The following is a 10,256-nucleotide window of genomic DNA, read 5'->3' on the forward strand; positions in this document are numbered from 1 at the left end:
ACCTTAGGTTTGCTGAAATTGATGTTCTTTCCAAATATCATTACACTTCATATCCACAATATCACAAGAAAATAAGAATGCTGAAAGGAACTTTTAATTACTTTTGTAAAGCGCAGGCAGGATAATCTTCTCTTCCACCACTGAATATAGATATAGGACTTAAAACAATCTTGAATCTTCATCTGATAAGCAAAGGCATACACTGAAATTATCTGTTACACAGCAGGGGGGTTAGGTAATTAGCACAAAAATGAGACAATCATGAAACACATTGTAGAAAGAAAGAAAGATGTTTGTAAAGCACTCTTGGTTCTGCATAGAAATGAAGGAACCATAGAGTCAAGCTTATGTTGTGATAATGCTTTTTATGCCACATTTTGGCCCAAAGACCCCCAAAGCAGTTCACAATAAATACTACCAAGGTATAAATGCCAAGGTTGCAAGGTTGCAGGTTCAATTCTTATAAGGGAAGTCCTGGATTGCAGGGAGTTGGACTAGATGATCCTCAGGGTACCATCCTACTCTAACATTCTATAATTCTATCAAACTTCATAATAAAAATAAATAAAATTAGGAACACATACCAAAAAAACAAAACAAAAACCAAACACCCAAATAAGCACTTTACACTCCCTCAATACTCCCTCAATATATAATCCCCAGTAAAAGGTAACGGTAAGGTAAAGGACCCCTGGACAATTAAGTCCAGTCCAAGGTGACTATGGGGTTGTGGCACTCATCTCGCTTTCAGGCCAAGGGAGCCGGCGTTTGTCCATGGACAGCTTTCTGGGTCATGTGGCCAGCATGACTAAATCACTACTGGTGCAATGGGACACCGTGATGGAAGCCAGTGTGCATGGAAATGCAATTTGCCTTCCTGCCGCATTGGTACCTATTTATCTACTTGCACTGGTATGCTTTCAAACTGCTAGGTTGGCAGGCCTGGGACAGAGCAACAGGAGCTCACCCCTTCACAGGGATTCGAACCGCCAACCTTCTGATCAGCAAGCCCAAGAGGCTCAGTGGTTTAGACCACAGCGCCACCCACATCCTGTAACCCCCAGTATACACACCCAGTCCCCCCCATGCACACATCTCAATCCCCATTGATGCAGCTCCCAATGGAGACACCCAGTTCCCCATACATGCTCTCCCCCAATGCACAATGTAATCAGCAAGGAGAACAGAACAAAAAGCAATGAAATTAATCCTTTTAAAAGTCCAATGAAAAAGGATATGGATGTTCATCCAGCATCCCTACTGAGCATTTAGTCCCCCTGGAAAACTATCTGTCACAGAGCTCCTTGGAGATGTATACATGCTCTTAAAACTCAGTTGACCCTGCAAGGAAGAGAAGCCTACATTGGGGAGATGGTGCTTCATTTCCAATACAGATGAATATTATGAGATGGAGAAATTCACATTCCATGCTGTGTAAATGCAAACTCTGGGGTCATCGATAATGAAAAGCAGTTGAGGGCTCGTGGAAGCCAACTCAGTGGAACAACATAAGGGTGAGCAATTTTCGCTGATGCAGTGTCATGGTTAAAGCAATCTCCAGAATGGAAGCTTGGTAAATTCTGGGGGTTTTGCTGGGTTCAGTACTTCTTAACTGACAGGATATAGCTTTGCTTGCCAATTCTACTGACCCATCAAGTTGGAGTTTGAAAAGTAACAACAAGCAGCCCACAGTTGGGTGCATTTTAGTAGTCATGTTTCATTATAGAGCTGTCTGAAGGTGGAAGCACCATCCGGAGAAGAACTCAGCATGTGTATGAAGTCACCTGGGACAAACTGTTGCAACCAACCAAATCCAATAGAGCCCTCTGGCTAAATGATGTTTGTTGGTTTGTAATGCTGAGCTCCCAAAGACACAGGCGCAGAGCAACAGAAGATGAAAAGTTCAGCTTATTGGAGATGTCATACCATATTGAACATATTGAGGCCTCTAATCTAGATGTGCCCTGTACTTAAGGGATAATATTGCTATGTTGCTCAAGATAATAAATTTTGCCAGAGCTAAATTGCCTTGTAAAACATTTCAGTTAAAAAAGTTCACTGGGCTTTCCTGGGCCTATATTGAATAATATTTCTAATCTCTGAATGCTTGTCCACTTATATTTTATTTAATGGGGGAAATGATAACAAATAATTAAGAAGTTTCCCTCAGCAGCATAGACAGAAGCAGTGAGTGTCCACTTTGCTAGCTGCTCACACTCACATCAACCAAATAGTTGCAACCCAAGGAGAATTTCCCAGGGACATGTTTTTTTACTTGTGGTGTGTCCACTAGGATTTTAGCAGGCAGAAACTACACCCACCCATAAACTGTCCTTGGCCAGAATAATATACAGTCATACCCTGGTTCTCAAACAGAATTGGTTCTGGAAGTCCATTTGACTTCTGAAAACGTTCGAAAACCAAGGTGCGGCTTCCGATTGGCTGCAAAAGCTTCCTGCACCCAATTGGAAGCCGTGGAAGCCACGTTGGACGTTTGGCTTCCAAAAAACGTTTGCAAACCGGAACACTCACTTCTGGGTTTGCTACGCTCGGGAGTCAAAACGTTAGAGTCACAAGGCCTTCAAGAACCAAAGTATGACTGTATACTGCATCTTAAGTATGGAACGAAATCTTGTATGGCAGCTATCAAATTCCTGTGAAAGTTGCAGTTCCATTGCAGATTGATAGTCAAATATCAAGAATTTGAATTCATGTCTGGTCATCAGATGTCAAAGACAAATAATCACCTTTCTGGTGGGTTTCTTATCATGTATGGCAGCATTCAGGAGATATCTGGTGGAAATGAAACATCCAAGTGCACTAAGGACAGCAAAGCCTTGGAACTGTAGGTATGGGAGCTCCATGCCTAAAGTGGGGGCATAACTCACTACTGCATCTACTTAATAGGCAGGAGGTCTCGGTTTCCACCCCAAGCATCTGCAGTTTAGGCTGAGAGAGACTTCCTTTGTGAAACCTTGAAATCCACTGCCAGTCAGTGTAGACAATATTGAGTTAGATGAACCAATGGGCTGACTCAGTAGAAGGCAGCTTCCTATGTTCATGTTGATGTGTCTGCCAGGATAAAAAAAGAGTTAGATCATGACTCGGCAAAAGATTATGCACTGTGGGAGCGGCGACAATAGAATGTGATAATTTTGTCACTATACATATTTATTACTTTGGATGAGACTGAATAATGAATAAATGTTTCATCCAACGTGCTTAATTAGAGACAGAGCTCACAAAATCATGACAATATCTAGCTTGAAAGAAATGACAAAATGATCCATTTCACATTTCTGGGAATTTAAATAATTATATTTTTAAAAACACCCCCCTGCACACACACACAGAGATAGCATCTTCTAAGTACTCAATCTCAGTTCTTTTGAGTGAGTTCATTTGCATATTTCAGGTACTAATTGGAACAGTGGATTAACACACACGTTCTTGATATTTTTGAGATATCCTTGGCTAGCTGACTCTCTCTCACTGGAAGATGTGCAGCCTCTCAGCCCTAAGGCTAGGAGATTAGTTAAGGTGGCTTCGCAAAAGGCTCAATGGTTGAGAGTTCAGGTGGCTAGGAGACAAGAGGACAGAAGTGACTAGAAGGAAGTGGACGGAACCTTACTTGGGAGCACCTGCACTCTGAGAACGACCGCTTGTTCTTTTGCTGCGTTCGTTAAACATTTCTGTTACTGCTAAGAGACTGCTTTCCCTTTGTACTGCTTATCTACGGCCAAGGGGGGAGAAAGCTGAGCCCCTGAAGCTTGATAGGCTGCCCTGTCAGTCTTGGTTGTTGGTTTTCCCCATGCTGCTAAAGCATATTATCCTCGCTGCACTTCTTCTTTGTGAACACTGAAGCATAGGTAACATCTCATGGCCAGTTTATCTGCTTCTGCATTTAGCAGTGGCTCCCAGGGAATTTCTAACCTTTATTTAGGGTCTTCTGAACCACCTCCTCAAAGTAATAGAGTCCAAGAGATTTGGGTGAAATGTAGGAAGTTGTCTTATAGCAGATCAGACTTTTGGTTCATCAAGCTCAGTATTGTCCATGCCAGGCATAGGCAAACTCGGCCCTACAGATGTTTTGGGACTACAACTCCCACCATCCCTGACCACTGGTCCTGTTAGCTAGGGATGATGGGAGTTGGTGTCCCAAAACATCTGGAGGGCCAGGTTTGCCTGTGCCTGGTCTATGCTGACTGTACGTAGGGGCCTTTCCCAGACCCACCTAGAGATGCCAGATTTAACGTCAGACCTTCTGCCTGTAAAACAGATGTTTTACCACTGAGCTAAAGCACTCCCTCACACAAATTGAAGCACAATTTAAGAGAACGTGCTTCCTCAGCTCCTATACATTTCAGTGAGGTTTGAGCACAGTGTCTCATGAATTGTGACCTTTGGTGTTCTGCTTAAATTTTTTTTAAAAAGCTGTCAGAGAATGTGAATACCCTATTAAGCAAAAGATAGTGACATTACTTCAGAGTATGATACGGTCTGTTATGTAAAGTATTTCAAAATGATCGAATTCCACAGATTAATTTTCAATTGTGCCATCAGACTTAGACTTCAAAGAACCTTGTCACAGTCAAAATTATGATAAATGATATTTCTGGCAACTGAACCCTTTCAGGATGTTTCCTGCCTGTGCCCAATTTTGCGTCTGCTTGACAGCATCACACAACCAGTGCTTGTCAAATTAAATATTTTTTCAATCCAAAGGAGGTGGTCAAATATATAAAACACCTCTTACGTTTAGAACTAGCTTAGTTTCCTGTGCAAATAGTTCATACTTTCTTTTGCGGCAAGCAGTTAATATGCCTCAATCTGAGGAAACTATTCATGTTTTCTGTGAAATATGAGCAGCAAGTGAATGTCCAAGATCTTGTGCAATTGTCAGAAATTGAAAAAGGGGCCTCTTCTCATATCCTGTTCCAGAAGATGCAAATAATTTGCCATAAACACTTTCATTAGCAGAGATTCATCTCAGAATATATTTATTCTGTCAGTGCCAAAGTAACTTGAAATGACGGATGGGTATTTCCCTTTTGACCTTCTATGTTCAATGAAATTAATGGCCCATTACTCTCGTTGCCTGTGCAGTGGTGACCGACAATTTGACTAAAATGCTTTTATTGACAGCCCTGTTAATGTTGTAAGTTATGTTTGCAGACTTACTAATAGCACTGGATCAGCACACAAAGAAGACACAGTGAGAAGAAATGTTTCAATCTTGAGGCATGCACACTTTCTGCAAGGATTGTCCATGAATGGATGATATTAGGACCCGACTATGGAGATCCTTATACCTGGAATCTGTCCACCTGCTGAGTTGTGGTTTCCTCAATTTAAAATTTGAAGTGGGGGGTAAATTCATTCTAATTCACAATTCCCAAAACAATACATAAACAGAAACACAGTTATCTTTCAAAATCTTCATTCTGTGGTCTTCATGGCCAAATGGAATGGCCTAGAGGGACACACATTGCCCTCAAGCTAGAGATTCCCCAGGCCTGATGTACAAGGAAAGACACTGACATGGAAACCACTGATGTGATTTTCTCCTCCCAGGTGAGTTTCTCATGTCAAATGTTTATGACCTTTTTACTTTCCTGGACTTCCACTGTATTCAAAGACAGGCACTGGTGGATTGAGCAGACAAGACCAATTGTGGGTCCAAGGGTCAAGAAGGTAGTTTCTGAATGTGCTGTAGAGGGAAGTGATGGGAAAATGAGGCTCATCAACCTGGGAATATAGCCCATCTAGGAGAAGGAATACTCTGGTTTTAAAATGCTGCTGCTTTGCAGGATATCTCTGGAAGAAGAAAAGGCTAAGGAGCAAACCCTACACAAATCTAGAGTGGAGACCTTAGGGTAGGGTAGGGTTGCCATATTTCAAAAAGTGAAAATCTGGACAGAAAATTTGCTTAGCTTTTATTAGCCAAGGTTGTTGAGCTTTAATCTTTTTTAAAGTTTTTGTCCAAAGTGGACGTTTTTGAGCTATTTTTGAGGAAAATGCTTTCAACTACAGTATTCCGGGTCTGTTTGGGAAATTCCAGACATATAGCAACCCTACCCAAGGGCAGTTGGATGGCATCTTGTCTGCCTCCTTCTGGCAATTTCTGCACCCAAGCAGAAGTTGTAGGAGTTGCTTTTCCATCTTGTGTTTGTGTATGTGGGTGTTGAAGACTGCAGCAAGATACAATTTATAATTATTAAATGAATTGCCATCTGAGAAAAATCAAACATTAAAAGCAAAATGAAGTACACTATACCACTGAGGAACACCTGTGTTCAAAGAAATCGTTTTGTGAATGAAGGACACAAAAGATGTGAAAATTATTATATTTAAATATGCATGTTTCCTTTGCTGAACTTTTCTGAAAGAAAACATCAGAAATGGAAATGAGCAGGAAATTCCCCTAGATTTCCTTTTTCTTTTTCTTGCTGTTTTTCCATTCCACACCATACCTAGAGATGTGGGGCACATTGTGATATTGACCATCATACAACAAAAAAGACGTTTTAATTTGAAATACATCAAGAGCTGTACACATAACACAGAATGTGATCCTAGACTTAAACTTAGATGCTAGACCGGGGTCCTCAAACTTTTTCAGCAGGGGGCCAGTCCACTGTCCCTCAGAACTTGTGGGGGGCCAGACTATAATTTTTTTGGGGGGGGAATGAATGAATTCCAATGTCCCATAAATAACCCAGAGATGCATTTTAAATTAAAGGACACATTGTACTCATGTAAAAACACACTGATTCCCGGACCATCCGTGGGCCAGATTGAGACGGTAATTGGGCCTCATCCGGCCCCCAGGCCTTAGTTTGCCTACCCATGTACTAGGCAATAGGAAGGAAAATTTATCCGAAACACAAACTCTGAAAAATCCAGAAATGGACAAATCTGTTTGTCCTCATATATTACCTGTTGATGAGAGACTGGCAGGGCACAGGATAAAATAAATGAACCCTACTCTCCCTCCCTCTCTACTCCATAACTCAGTGCTGCAGGGAATGGCAGCCGCTGGGGCTGCATTGCTTTCCTATCTTCCCAGTGTCATACATCACTGCCAGTTACCCAGAGGGGGTAGGAAGGGACAAGGCAGCCAGAAGCTCAATGTGGTGTGGGTACAATTTTGGCAGCATTTTCACCAATACTCTGCCCACACAGTGCCAAACTCTCAGCCAGGGGCGTAGGAAGGTGGAATGGTGGGGGCGGACCACCCCAGGTGCCCTCACTGAGGGGGGTGACATTTGGCATACCCCGAGCTGTTGGGGTAAGGGGGGAGCTGTGCCACTTTGCCGGTGGCATTCATTCTGACAGCTTGGGAGAGGCTCGCTCCACCCCCAGCTGCAGGGCGCATGCACCACTCCAAGCACCTGAGTGGTTATCCCGCGCCTGGGAGGGCACCCTTTGTGCCACGCCCCCCCTTGGAAGCGCGCCCTCCCTGGGCAGCGCAGGCATATGCTCCACCACTGCTCTCACCTGCCTAGACCCTCTCAGTGACCAGCCCCAGAACACTGCATTGGGAAGACGGAAGATCAGCACAGCCCGACTCAAAAAGCCAAACAGCCATCTGTTGATCTATTTGTGGCAAGTGAAGTCTGCCTTGCCGTTTTAGCTATGCTTTTAGCTGCTTCTATTCGTTCAGGGTCTCCAGCTGTTTTTGGACTGCAATTCCCATCATCCCTGGCCACTGGTCCTGCTAGCTAGGGATGATGGGAGTTGTAGTTCAAAAACAGCTAGAAATCCGAATTTGGGAAATACTCTATGAGTTCAATAAGATGTTTTTGTTTTTTAAAAAATGTTTTATTTTTGTGCTCATGTGATTTTATGCATTCTGTACTTTGTACCCTGCCTTGAGATCTACTGAGATGCATTGGTGTGGTGGGGGAAAGCATAAATAAATATTATGCAGAACTCTTGAGCTATAGCCATACATATGGACCCTCATTTATTGGCACATGTGTACATGGAAAGATGTGGGCATCCTCGGTTCATTATCTGGCCAGATCTCTTCCCATCTCATTAAGAAGCTATTTCTGAGATTAATTCACTCTGGAGCACCTGACACCAGGCTAAGCTATCTGACCTGATCACCTGATAATGATCTTTGCTTACGACACCTGTTAGCATTGGAAGGGCAGCTCTCTTATCTCTAGAATGACCCAAAAAGCCTGCAGAAATTAAATTAGACTCAATGAACCTTGGCTGAAGGAAACTCCAGAGAGATCCAGCTGTTAGGCTTGCAATAAAATGCTTGTGTCTCCATGCATCTGTGTTTCAGCTTATGACTTACAGTAAATGAAATGCAGTGCTAAATCCTATGTTTATTTAAAATGCTGTGAGTGTGCCAGAGCAAGTTTCAGCTCCCATCCTGGGAAAGGTATAGCTACTTGCAAATCCATCCTTAATTGATTCTTTAAGGCCAGCACAGTGGAAATACTTGTGGGCCTTTGTGTAACGAAAGAGCCTTGAAAAGCACAGCACAATTAGTTCAGATTCACTAAAAGTGTAAAAATGATTACACAACAATCCCAGAAGATCTGATTTTAATTCTGAATGGCTGCATGCTGTAGGTGTGTTGTATTTTAGTCTCGGTACATCATATGCATCTTGATTTTTTTTGTGTGTAGAGCTCTGCACATGATAATCTGCCTGCTAACTCCTTTAGGGAGAAACAGCAGGTCTGGGGAAGGGGTGGTTTTCATTGGGACAGCAATGGGGGAGCACAGCATTACCTTTCCCCCAATATTTATCATATGCAATGAAATTCGGCTTGCTTCTCTTACTATGTATAAAATTCTCTCTCTCTCTCTCTCTCTCTCTCTCTCTCTCTCTCTCTCTCTCACACACACACACACACACACACACACACACACACCACTAGATTCATGGACACCCAGGGAAGCTGAATGTTGGAAGATTTGGGGCAGATAAAAGAAAGTACTTATTTGCACAATTAAATTTTGGAACTCGCTTTCACGGGTGGCAATGCAGGTCACTATCCTGTGAATCCACTGGATGACATTGCAGAAGAACGTTGCCTCAGGAGAGTGAGGAAAATTATCAGGGATGATTCACAGCCTGGCCAGCACTTTCTTGATCTCCTGCCCTCAGGCAGAAGATATAGAAGCATGATTAGTTGCACCAACAGGGTAAAGAACAGCTTCTATCTGTGGGCTGTTAGGCTGTTGAATGAAAAGATAAAAACAGGGCAACTGACTTCCGGGTTTGACTGGTGTGCGTCAGTAAAGGAGGGGAATTAAGACTAAGAGAGCTGAGTGGGGGGTACAACTGTATACAAGTTGTACAAGTGACAATAAAGTATTTCATTTAATTTACTTGGAAGGCTTTAAAAGAGGATGTCAGGGTTTCTGGGAGAGAGGAGGAGATGACAGAGGAGACGGAGAGCGAGTGGGAGGAGGGGCAGAAGGATGAGGAAGAAGATGACGGAATTCTGAGGGAATCCACGAGTCTGAGCAGCGAGTCAGAGGATTCTCAAAAGGGGGTTACCTTAATCAAGCAAAAGGGAGGAGAAGGGAGAAGCGGAGAGGAGCCCAGTGGAAGACAGACGCAGCAAGAGGCGTCTCAGCCGGAACGGAGTAAAGGGGGTGGAGTCGTCAGCCTCTCGGAGGGAGCAGGATTAGGAGAGAACAGAGAAAGGGGGTTGGAGCAAGGTGTTCAGCCGGAAAGGGTGGAGAGCAGAACAAGGGGTGGTGTAGCGGTCGAAAGAAAGGTCAGCAGCAACGTACGCGCGCCAAGTTCAAACGTAGAGGCGCGCGGAAGTGGAGAGAGCTCAGGGGAGGAGCCCGGCCCTAAAGCCAGAAGGAGGGGGGAAGAGGCGGCAGAGGATTCAGCCTCAGGCGAGTCACGGAGAGAGGGAACCCAGGGGGGCAGGAAGACCCTGCGGAAAAGAAAGGAGAGGAAGAGGTGGTCTAGAGCCAGGCTATTAAGTTGGTGTGGAAGAGGGGAGGAGTCAGAGGGGACTTCAGCGGTCTAACGTGACAGACGTACGGCCACGATGCTGAACTGTACGAGAAGCAGAAATCTTCAATAAACTTTTCCTGTAAATAAACTGCAACGGAGTGAGGTCTCTTGTGAGCTGGGACCCGTCCTGGGTGGCCGTGACAGTAAGTCCCCTCTCCGAAAGCAAAAAAATTTTTTTGCGAAGCTCACGAACGGGAGCAGCCATGAGCGCTGAGGAGCAGCTGGTTGCACTGCGGGATCAGGTTACCGCT

This window comes from Podarcis melisellensis (genome assembly GCF_964234715.1).
Source record: "Podarcis melisellensis genome assembly, chromosome: 17".
NCBI lineage: Eukaryota > Metazoa > Chordata > Lepidosauria > Squamata > Lacertidae > Podarcis > Podarcis melisellensis.